Source organism: Protopterus annectens, chromosome 7.part0 (genome assembly GCF_019279795.1).
Source record: "Protopterus annectens isolate FY-2018-M chromosome 7.part0, PAN1.0, whole genome shotgun sequence".
Classification (NCBI taxonomy): domain Eukaryota; kingdom Metazoa; phylum Chordata; order Ceratodontiformes; family Protopteridae; genus Protopterus; species Protopterus annectens.
Window position 1 is genome coordinate 946,803,600 of NC_056739.1, and position 12,160 is coordinate 946,815,759.

Consider the following 12,160-nt stretch of genomic DNA (forward strand, 5'->3'; position numbering starts at 1 on the left):
TACTGAGTGTGACTAGCCAAAAATGCGTTGCTCCTTACACAGACATTGAAACACACACATAACATCCAGAACTGCCATGGGTGGGAACAGAATCCTACCAAAGTTCTATATCACACTACAGCAGTATGCAGTTATGGCACATGCTATGGAGATTACTGGGCTACATCCTTCCCAAGGTGTATTTCTAGGTGGATGACATCAGCAGCCTTACCAAAATATAGCATTCAAATTGCATGTAGTGTGACTACCCTAACAAGAATTATTCTCTACACAGACATGCACACACTTGCCATGTCTGGGATTAGAACTCCTACCTAACTAATTTTCATACTTTAGTAGTATGCAGTTATGGCATGCACTACAGAGATTAGTGGGCTACAACCTTCCCAGATGTGTATTTCTGGGTGGATGACATCAGCAGCCTTGCCAAAGTAGAGTATACGAATTGTATGGAGTGTGACTACCCTAAAAAGCATTGCTCTTTACACAGACAGACACACACACACACACACAGTTGCCATGTTTGGGATTTAAACTCCTACCTAACTAGTTTATCACACTACAGCAGTACACAGTTATGGGATGCACCATGGAGATTACTGGACTACAACTCCCCCAAAGGTGTATTTCACAGTGAATGACCTCAGCAGGCTTGTCATACTAAGTCTATGGGTAGGCAGTGTGTGTGCATGGGCCATAACCCATTCATCTAGAGGTTGACACGCCACATGCAGGCACACACAGGGTCATATTTCACAGGTCCGTGTATACAGCTGCTGGATGACTACTTCCTTGTACAGTCATATTGTACAGCTGGCATGTGCACCACATAGTCTGTAATGTTGACAGATACTGGTGGCTAGTATCTGCTGTGAGTGACATCTGAACCTCATATGGTGGGGCCCTTAGGTTGTGTGCTGGGTGGGACAGGCCTGGATGGCTCCTTGTCGCAGTCCCCTCTTCCACACAATCTATGTATGTCTACCTTTGGCTTATTATAATATGTTGACCTTACATATATGTCTGTATTCCTATCCACTGTGTGTGCAAGGCATGAGTGTTGCATACAGACGAGTGTCTGCACTAAAAACTGTGACTGCCAGATATGTCTGGTCCACTGGTGTTTGCAGATGTGGCCTTCATGTATTTACGTGTGTGAGAATGCCCAGTATGACCTTTCAGTATGTTGCTGACTGACATTGCCTTCATTTCTCTAAGTGTGTGAGCATGCCCAGTATGCACATATGTATTTAATGTGTGGATCAAGTCCAGGTAGTTTGTACTGCAGTGCTGACCTTTGTGTTGTACACCGACAGGCAGCATGCTGTTTCTGCAGGGTATCCATCGAGCATTTGGCATTGACTGTTACTACATTCCTGCATAGGATGGGGGGCTTATCTAACTATTTCTACATTACTACACAGGATGGGGGGGGCACACCTGACTGTTTTTACATTACTACATATGATGGGGGCACACCTGTCTATTTCTACATTTCTACACAGGATTGTGGGGGCACACCTGACTGTTATTACAGTCCTACATAGAATGGGGGGCACAGCTGTCTATTTCTACATTTCTACAGAGGATTGGGAGGCACACCTGACTGTTATTACATTGCTACATATGTTGGGGGGCACACCTGTCTATTTCTATATTTCTACACAGGATTGGGGGCACACCTGACTGTTATTACAGAACTACGTAGGATGGGGGGCACACCTGACACTTGTACACATTTGTTATGACTGTACTGGTATGTCAAGTACTCTATTTCATTCTGTATTCTTACCTATCATGCTGACTAGAGGCATACCAGTGTACTACATATCGTAGCTTTGGTTGCCCTACATATTAGTGTCTGACTTCCTACCCTTCAGAACTAACATCCCACTGCTTGACCTGCTGTAGTCTGTCTGCGTAGGCCTGGAGGGGGGGGGGTTAATCATAGCCATCATTCAGGGGCTATGGCACAGGCTCTATTTGGGTTTGTCTACACCTGTTCTGCTGGCTGAGACAGTTGTTGAGTATGTGAATCGGTCTGACTGGCATGTGTGAGTCATATGGACGCACATGTCATCCAGCACATTTCCTGCAGTGGGTTTTGTCACCCTGTGTAGTACTGGCTACTATGGTTACTCCAATATGTGTTAGAGATGTCATGGTGCCACTATGGGTGTCTACTTTCCGCTGCCATAACATTCAGCCACCCAATTCCCCTGCATGCTCCCATCCATACCGTAACGACACATTCTAATCCATTTGGCAATTAGTAGGTTGGTTGACTTACCTTGAGGGTGTGCCAGAATTGCGGATGGTGCTGGAGGGCTGCATATGTCAGATGTACATAGTACACTCCCTAGACATGGTTGAGCAAAGGTAGTGTCATGATTGGCATCCCTTTTACTGTATGTGCGAGTCAGAGAGAGGTGTCATTCCCTGTGTCCGTGTATGCACTATGCATTGTCTCTTTGCCACAGCCTCGGCATACTGGGCACACCTCCATCTGCCTACTGGGGCAGACTCAGGTTGTTCCTCCTCCGAGTCACTCTTTGCCTGTGCAGGCCTAGGCATTGGTGAGGGAGCTGTGTGGCCCTGCCCCATGCTGTTCCTTCTGCAGCTGTTTATGCAGGATCATATTGTGTAGCATGGAAAGTCCCCTTCACATGGTTGACTTTTCAGAAAGTCAACTTTCATATGGCCAAGACCATATGATCGACTTTTGAAAAGCCAACAAAGGAGAAGCACTATCTCCGTACAGTGAGGAATGGGTAAATTTCCTCTTCTGCACTGTAGTGCGATCTCGGAGTTGGTATATTTAAGTTATGGGGTGTGGGGGGTGGAACCCCCCCATGGGGGGTGCAGGAGGGCTTGCCCCCCCCCTGCTAACAGTTGAAAGGTAAGTGTTTGGTGTGTATGTGTTTATTTTACATGGCTGGCTTTTCAAAAGTCGATCATATGGTCTCGGCCATATGAAAGTCGACTTTCTGAAGAGTTGACCATGTAAAGTAGACCCCTCATGGCAAATACCATAACAATTTGGTTACATGTAGCTGGTGAGTACTGCAAGGCTCTACCAGATGTGTCCAGGCACAGGAACCGTGACCTGAGCATCCCAAACACATGCTCTATTATACATCGAGTCTGTGTGTGTGCCTTATTATGGCGTTCTTGTTCAGGTGTGTGTGTGCATTTCTGATGGGTATCATCAGCCATGGCTCCAGTGTGTAACCAGCATACCCCACTAGGTGACTGTAGGGGATGTCCCCATTGGCAAATCTGTGGTACAACTGCGTCAGATGCCATATGTGGAAATTGTGATAGCTTCTAGGGCAGCCAGCATACACATTCATTATAATGCCCTGGGTATCACAGACAACCTGGCAGTTGATGGAGGGGATGCTCCTGCAGTTGATGTAGGCCCTACCCTGATCAAAGGGTGATGCTTTTATGTGTATGTGCATTCAGCCTATAGCACTCACTACCTCAGGGTATTCTGCTATTTGGAAGAAGAGATGCATATTGCTGGCCAACACCTCATGGGTGTTGAGGAAATATATGTGCTCACCGGCATGTGCTGACATAGTATCCAGGAACTGGTAGAATACTCTGGATGCTGATGCCTGTGAGATTCCCATGATATTCCCAGTTGATCTTTGGGAGGTACCTGTGGCTAGTATTCTTAGGCCTACACATACCTTGGCATCCACTGAGATGGGCTCCCCTCGGTTAGTTTGGTGTGTCAGGTGTGGCTGGCACAGCTCAACAATTTGCTGTAGGAGGTCTCTATCTACCCTATAGCGTTCCACTATCTCTAGCTCATGTAGCCCCTGGTAGGTTACCCTGGGTCTGTACACTCTTCTCCATCTCCTCACTGTGGGTTGATTGGCAGCATTCACATCCTCACCACCCACAGCCTCTTGCACATGTTATTCTATTTTGCCTGCTGCAGCCCTTCTCATTTTGTAGGTCTGTTTGTTAAGATTTCCCCACTTGTATACACCGGTGGTGTCGAGTATGGGAAAAAGCTGAGGAGAAGGTGTTTGCGTAGTTTATAGTAGTAGTGTTCTGGGCTGATCTGGTGTGCTGCTTGTGTAATTCGCTGATTTTGATACATTTCACCTGCCAGCTATGCTAGTTCTCCTTGATTACCTTCCTACTGCTGTTTTCCCTTCCCATTGCATTCCTGTTTAAGCCTGGGGGTGTGCCACGCAAACTGAGTGGTCAACTTTGCACAGAGCTGCTATTTCCTGGTTTAACTTTCTTTTTCTTCCTTTAAAATCCAGTGCATGGCACGCACACCTGCTTAGGCAATGTAAAGAGTGCTAGGCAGATTCAGACACACCTCCTAGCTTAGCTGTGCTAAGCTAGGAGCAAACCCGAGCCACAGGGCTCAAATCCACTTACAGTATGCCTGACACCCCCCCCCCCATGATGTCACCTAACTCCTAGGCTTGCTCCAAGCTATTCCTACTCTTACACTGTTGGGACCTGACACATGCTGGGGAAAACTGGGATTCACTATCATTCCCCTCATTTGCATAGGATTGCCTGCTAATGCATAGTTACATGTCTCACACTGAGCCTACCCCCTTAGCAACCACTACTCACTGGTCATGTTGTCTTCTGCCTGCCATTGACTTGCATGGCAGAATACTACTTTTAGTTAGAATGCTTAATTTAGTTTCATTTTGTAATTTTCCCCCCGATCCTGGTTGCGCGCCGCTGCCCTACGCTTAACAGCCAAGATCAGCTAAAAAAAGTGGATTTTTGCATTTTTTTACTGTTTGCAGTGCCATTGGCCTTATACTTGGCCATTGGCATGCTTACTACATAATACCAACAAAAACAGAATAAACGTACTAATGCCAAAGTCCGCCTGACAAGGAACAAAGACTGCAAACAAAAGAAAGGCAGGACACTGCTGTATAAAGACTTTTAATCCACCAAAAAGATTCACAGGTTAGCGCTTTCGGGATAAACCCTTCTTCAGACAATATAAAATCATTGCAAAACAGTTATATACATTGTGGCTAAAACAACCAGTTTAAAAGAACCAATCAGTTAAAAGCATTTAGAAGGCTTTCAATAAAAAACACGCCTCTTCTGCAATGCCGGTTTTAAAGGGACCAGGTCATTTAGGCCTGGTTCCCTATGTGCTTGTAGTTCTATAATCCACCTTGCTTCTAAAAACTCTGTTCTTGCTTTAACATCACCCCCTCGTACATTCATGATCACATTAGCTATCACTCTGAATTTAAAAGAATGTGTATATAACTGTTTTGCAATGATTTTATATTGTCTGAAGAAGGGTTTATCCCGAAAGCGCTAACCTGTGAATCTTTTTGGTGGATTAAAAGTCTTTATACAGCAGTGTCCTGCCTTTCTTTTGTTTGCAGTCTTTGTTCCTTGTCAGGCGGACTTTGGCATTAGTACGTTTATTCTGTTTTTGTTGGACTTTTATTGTGTTATACGTACTATGCATGCTGTGGGGAACCGAATGGCTGAACAGCCCACTACAAGTGCAGAATATGGCAACCAAGGTTCCATCCAGGCTGATGGTATTGTAACTCACTCTTTAACCTCTTTACTACGGGACAATCCACTTTTGGAGCTGGGTTTTACCATCAACAAAATGGATAATGTGAGTAGCAAAAAAGTACCCGTAGCCATGGACAAGAATTTTGAGGAGCTATGTAGAGACCTTAGCTACAAGATGGGCAGATTGCAGCGTTTAACTTGGCAAACTTATCACTTTGATGCCTGTCAAGCTTATGGAATTGTACCCCGTGGCATGCGCATCCTGTGTATGCCTACCCAGGGTGACAGATACCCTGAACTTTTAGCTCAGTGGCAATCTATTAATATCGAGACCAGCTTCCGTTATATGGACTTGATTAAAAACTTTTTTTCACCTGAAACAGAATGTCTATGAAAGGAGATACAAGAAATACAATCAGTTTAGGATAAAGACTATACAAGCGATGCACACAACAGACGCTTAATTGAACTTGAATCCATGTTCAATGAAGCAAATGAGAAATTGCGTGCACAAAAAATTAATAAACTAAAGAGAGATCACTCCGATTTCTCTACTGGGAATATTTTCGTTTGGCCGCGCCACAATCATTCCAGCCAACAGCGCATTGATGACGTCAACCGGAGACGACGATTACCCAGTAGAGCTACTTGTGCGATGGAGAAGATAACGGTGGATCAGCCGTGTGGAAATACGAACGATAGTAATTCAACTAACTCAGCTATATCAACAACAGCTATAGCTTTATCTGATACAGCATCTGCTGAACCTTGTCACCTGACTGAAGCCGACTTTCCGGTGTTACCAGCAGTGACAACAGCGGACAGAGAGAATATAGGGGACAGAGAGGTCCTCGACTTAGAGCATGGTCGAACAACATTGGCCAACAATGATATTGTATCTGAGAATGATGATATATCCAAGGGAGCTCGTCCTAAACAAACACCAGGTAGGCATTTTTTACATCATCTTCCAGCTCCCGTAAGGAAGAGAGGGGCGTGGAAGAGATCATTGAGCGAGGGCAGGGAACAGGACAAAGGAGAAGGACTGCCTTTTGACTTATGATTCTGTTGATAATATTGTATACAATCTATCATCACATACGCTGTCTGAAGAAGAATACAGCGTACTCAGTAAAGGACTGACGTTTGTGCCAGGTAGAGCAGGGGTATTCAATGAGACAGTAATGGACATCATGCTCTTTTGCAGGAATTTAGCTTTAAAATGTTTATATAATAATGACAATGTAGTGGCTACCAATATGCAACTACGACCTAGTTCTTTTGTACCGCAGTTTTCACCTGCCATGCACATGTTTATTGATAGCTGTGAAAGGGATTTAGAGGAATACTTTAGAGCTAATGGACATAAAAAGTATTTTAACTTGACATTTGCACAACAACAGGCTTTACAAAAGTTAATACAAAACCATAACTTGGTTATTAAGAATGCAGACAAGGGGGGGGGGCAGTCGTTGTGTTAGACAGCACTTTTTACAAAAACAAATTGCAGCAGATGCTTTTGAATGATCAAGTATATGTGAAGATTAATCCATTGGCTGTTAAAATGATTGTTGAAAAAGTGAATTTGTGTTTGCATGACTTACATGGGCAACGAAAAATTAATGATGAGTTGTTTGAATTTTTAAAAACTAGTAAACCTGTTACACCATTGTTAAAAGCCTTACCCAAAGTTCATAAATCCCTGGAGGACCCACCCCTTAGACCCATTGTTTCAGGGAGGGGGTGGGTAACTGAAAATGCTTCCATATGGTTAGAATGCACTCTGAAGCCACTGTTGGAAAAGTTACCGAATGTATTGAAGGATACTAAATGTTTTTTACAGTTATTGAAAGAAGTTGATGGGAAGTATCCCACTACAGAGCTATTGTTAGTTACACTTTACATAGAGAGCTTGTTCACAGTGATTAACAATGATTATGGGGTGAAAGCTATTGAGAGGTTAATGCAAGAGATGGGTGAATCGACCGCTAAGATACATTTAGTGAAAACTTTGTTGTTGATAGTTTTGGAAAATAATGTTTTCTTAAGTGGCGACCAGATGTATAGGCAGGCACAGGGGATTGCCATGGGCACCCCCTGTGCCAATACCTATGCAAACTTGGTTCTTTCATTTTGGGAAAGAAGTTTTGTGATAGCCAATTCAAGATGGAATAAGCACATTGTCATATACTCCCGTTTTGTGGATGATATTTTTATTTTATGGAGGGGGGACACAGTTACATTGGAATTATTTTTAGATTATCTGCATTCTACAACCACCTTTCTAAAATTTACCATGATCCACTCCCAGTACAACATCAGTTTTTTGGATGTCAATTTGTATATGACCAATAAGGGCTTTTCCTCAGGGTTACATAGAAAAGAATGCTGGAAAAACAGTCTGCTAGATTTTAGCAGCATGCACCCTCGGTTTTTGTTTCCTAACATTATACAGGGGCAAGTCTGTAGGACCTCTAGACTCTGCACTGAGGATTCTAATTTTCAAAAAGAAATTTCTGGGTTAACAACAAATTTCGTCAACAAGGGCTATAACAAGAGCGTTGTTGAGAGAGCGGTAAGTAGTGGAATGAGCAAGAGAAAGGATAGGTACAAACCCTGGTTGAGATGCAATGAAGGGATGATGCCTAGAGATGTTGGTCACTACGATACTTCCAGTAAATCTAGACTCTACTTTACCTATAACAGTAATAGTAGGGACATCTACAATATACTTGAAAGGAATTGGAATATTTTGAGGAGTGACAAGAGGCTGAGTGAGCTAGTGGGTCTTAGACCGTGTATTGGATATAGGCGTAATAAAAATCTAAAAGATCTATTATGCACTGAGGATAATGTCCATAATATTAAATATCCTCCCATGAATATAGGCACCACAATATGTGGCAATTGTAAAGCATGTTCTTATATTAATAAAAATAATATCATATTCCAACATCCCAATAGTGGTAAGATATTTGAATTTAAAGGTAGAGCGAATTGCAGAACAGAAAACATAGTTTATATAGCTGAATGTTTAGCATGTACTTCATTTTATGTTGGCTTGACCAATAAAATGTTTAAAGTCAGGATATTACAGCACATTTGTGCCATAAGGAATAAAGATATACATAATGCGCTATATAAACATGTTGAGTCTTTCCCTACACATTCTTTTAAATTCAGAGTGATAGCTAATGTGATCATGAATGTACGAGGGGGTGATGTTAAAGCAAGAACAGAGTTTTTAGAAGCAAGGTGGATTATAGAACTACAAGCACATAGGGAACCAGGCCTAAATGACCTGGTCCCTTTAAAACCGGCATTGCAGAAGAGGCGTGTTTTTTATTGAAAGCCTTCTAAATGCTTTTAACTGATTGGTTCTTTTAAACTGGTTGTTTTAGCCACAATGTATATAACTGTTTTGCAATGATTTTATATTGTCTGAAGAAGGGTTTATCCCGAAAGCGCTAACCTGTGAATCTTTTTGGTGGATTAAAAGTCTTTATACAGCAGTGTCCTGCCTTTCTTTTGTTTACTACATAATACGCAGCCTTTATTTGGAGCTGTCACAGCTCCATTTTGGATTTTGCAGAAATGTACTCAGTTATTGACCGAGTACATTTCTACAGATAGCACTAGTCCTGCACGGCCGGTTGCAAGCTTCCTGGATTGCCAAAATCACTTCATTTGCATAGATTTCTCCTACAAATGGACTGATTTGCATACAGGGGCTTAGCCCGTGCAGGATTAGTGCAGGAGCGTTAATACATGCCCCTGCAGGCTGTTCCTGGATCGCACTGCAGACATATTGCCTGCTTGAGCTCCTGCACCAATCTTGCACACCGTGCACGCTATAGAGAATTTGGGGGTGTCTTTTTACTGACAAAATCAATACACATGCATTATAATATAACAGAATATATTATGTGTGCCAATAGATTACATTTACTATATATAAAAATGTGTATTCCATTTTTATTTTATAAAGAGTTATGAATGCTTATTTGACTGATAGCTATGCAATGTTGCCTTGTTTATATTTCTGCTGAGTAACAAATATTCTTATTAATATTATCCCACTTAAGTTCATATAATAGGAGAGGGTAGTAATGCATTAGTATTACACATTAAAATGGTGTTATTTCAAAGGCTTATAATCTTTAGCTAGAAACATACAAAACTAAGTTTAATTCTTAATTATTTACATCTATATTGACCTAGTAGTTACCACCTTATCCATGAATAAAATTCCCTTATACAGGAAGATTATCACTTAACATTTATCTCTCTAGGCAAATGATTCTTCTTTATTCACATATATCTATTAAGTATTTAGATGTTTATTTGACAGAAGTAGTAGCAAAATAGTGTTCAGTTTTGACATGGTTTGGTTAGGAAGAGGCTTGAAAGGAAAATTCATCAAGCCTAGAATGTTATGTTCCATCCTGAGTGGTGTAAATGTTAATTAATCTATGGTTTCTTTTTTGATTTGTTTCTTGTCCATAAGAAATAATTATATTATTATATTGACATTTATCATTCAGTATCCATAAGAAACAGACTCTGAATGTTATACACTAAACAATGTCCCTTTTAAAGTGTATTTCCTTAAATGTCAATGGACTGAACAATCAGATAAAGAGATGTAGTCTAAACAAATACTTACTACTATGAAAATCTGATATTGTTTTCCTACCAGAAACATATTTAGTATCTGAAGATGTTAATAGACTCCTATTAAAAGATTATACTGTTTTAGTGGGATTTCAGTTCAAATCTAAAAGAAAAGGTATTTTAACATTATGGAGAAAAACATTAGAAACACCTAAAATTATAGATATATACTCAGACAAAAATGGAATGTTAGGCATAGTAATAGTACAATAAGAGAAAAATACTACATTCTCATAAATGTATACTGGATACGAGGCATGGGCGTGAATTCTGGTAAAAACACCTAGACATTATCACAGCATACACTAAAGGTGAAGTATTATTTGCTGGGGACTGTAATTGTGTATTATCTGTCAATGAAACTACAAATAAAAAAATAAAAAAAGTTCCTCAGCAGCAAAGCACTTGAATAATTACATAAATTCTATGAATCTGAGAGGTATATCTAGCTTAAAACTACTAAATTCTTTGAAATTCACCCATTATTCATATAGATTTGTAACTCAATTGAATATAAAGTTTTAGTCTCAAATTCGATATATTCTTTGATAGAGGAGTTATTGGTTGTCTCATGTTCACTGTCTGACCACAATGCCATAATATTTAAATTAAAAATAAGCCAAAGTATCTTAATTCATTGTCAAAGAATACCTGCTTATATTACAAAACTAAAAGACTTTCACGAATGGTACTTAAAAGAAATAAATCAAATCATAGCCCTTAACAATAATGGAGAAGTTTCTGATTCTATTCTTTGTAATACATTGAAAGTAGTTTTATATAGCAAGAACACTGGTATATAACACAAAGGAAAGAATGGGAGAAGCAATTAACAAACCTTCAAATGGAAATTGGCAAATTAAAAGTGAATATAAAACCTAATGATTTAAATGTAAATAGTTAAAAAACCTAAACAAGAAATATACAGCTATACTTCAACACAGGATTTCTATTGACTTAGAGAAAACTAAACTGTAGTCATATTAGATAAATGCCAAAAGCTTACATAAAATAACAATTACATCAAAATGCATGAACAATAGTAACCAGATTGTAGAAATTATATATAAAGATAGAGATAAAACAAAGAATGTTACACAGACCTGAATGACATATTAAAATGATTTAGAAACTATTATGATGAAATCAACAAATCAAAACCAATTTTAAGCAGCAATAATCATTTTGATGGATTTTTAAAATATAACATACAACAAAAGTTATCAAAAGAACAAATATTTAAAATGGATAAGCCCTTCTCCTTTAGAGAATTAAACAACAAATTAAAAATATAAAACTTAACAAAGTGCCAGGACTAGATGGGATAATTCAAGAACTGTACAAACTAATGCCTAATAACACTCAAAAATCTTGATAATACATTTGAAGAAGTTACGAATGCATCTAATCTACTTCCCTCTTAGAAATATTCCCTTATTTCCTTCATATTAAAACCAAACTATGATCCAGTTTCTTGTTCATCTTATCTTCCTATATTTCTTTTAAATGCGGATTATAAGATATTTGTTTCGATATTACCTAAGAGATTAAACTCAATATTTGCTTAATTAAAAAAAAATCAAACAGGCTTTATAATTAAGAGGAAAACAAATGACAATTTATTTAGGTTATTTTCTTTGATTGACATTGCAAATAAAAACAATAGTGAATTATCTATAACAAGCCTAGACATAAACAATACATTTGATTCAATAAACTGGTCATACTTGTTTAGAACATTAAAAGAATATCCCCCGGATTCTCAAAAGCTTGCACGGAGTGCAAGATTGGAGCAGGAGCTCAAGCAGGCAATATGTCTGCTGTGCGATCCAGGAAGGGCCTGCAGGGGCGTGCACGAGAGCTCTTGCACTAATCCTGCATGGACTAAGCCCTGGCATGTAAATCACCTCATTTTCAGGAGAAATATATGCAAATGAGGTGCTAC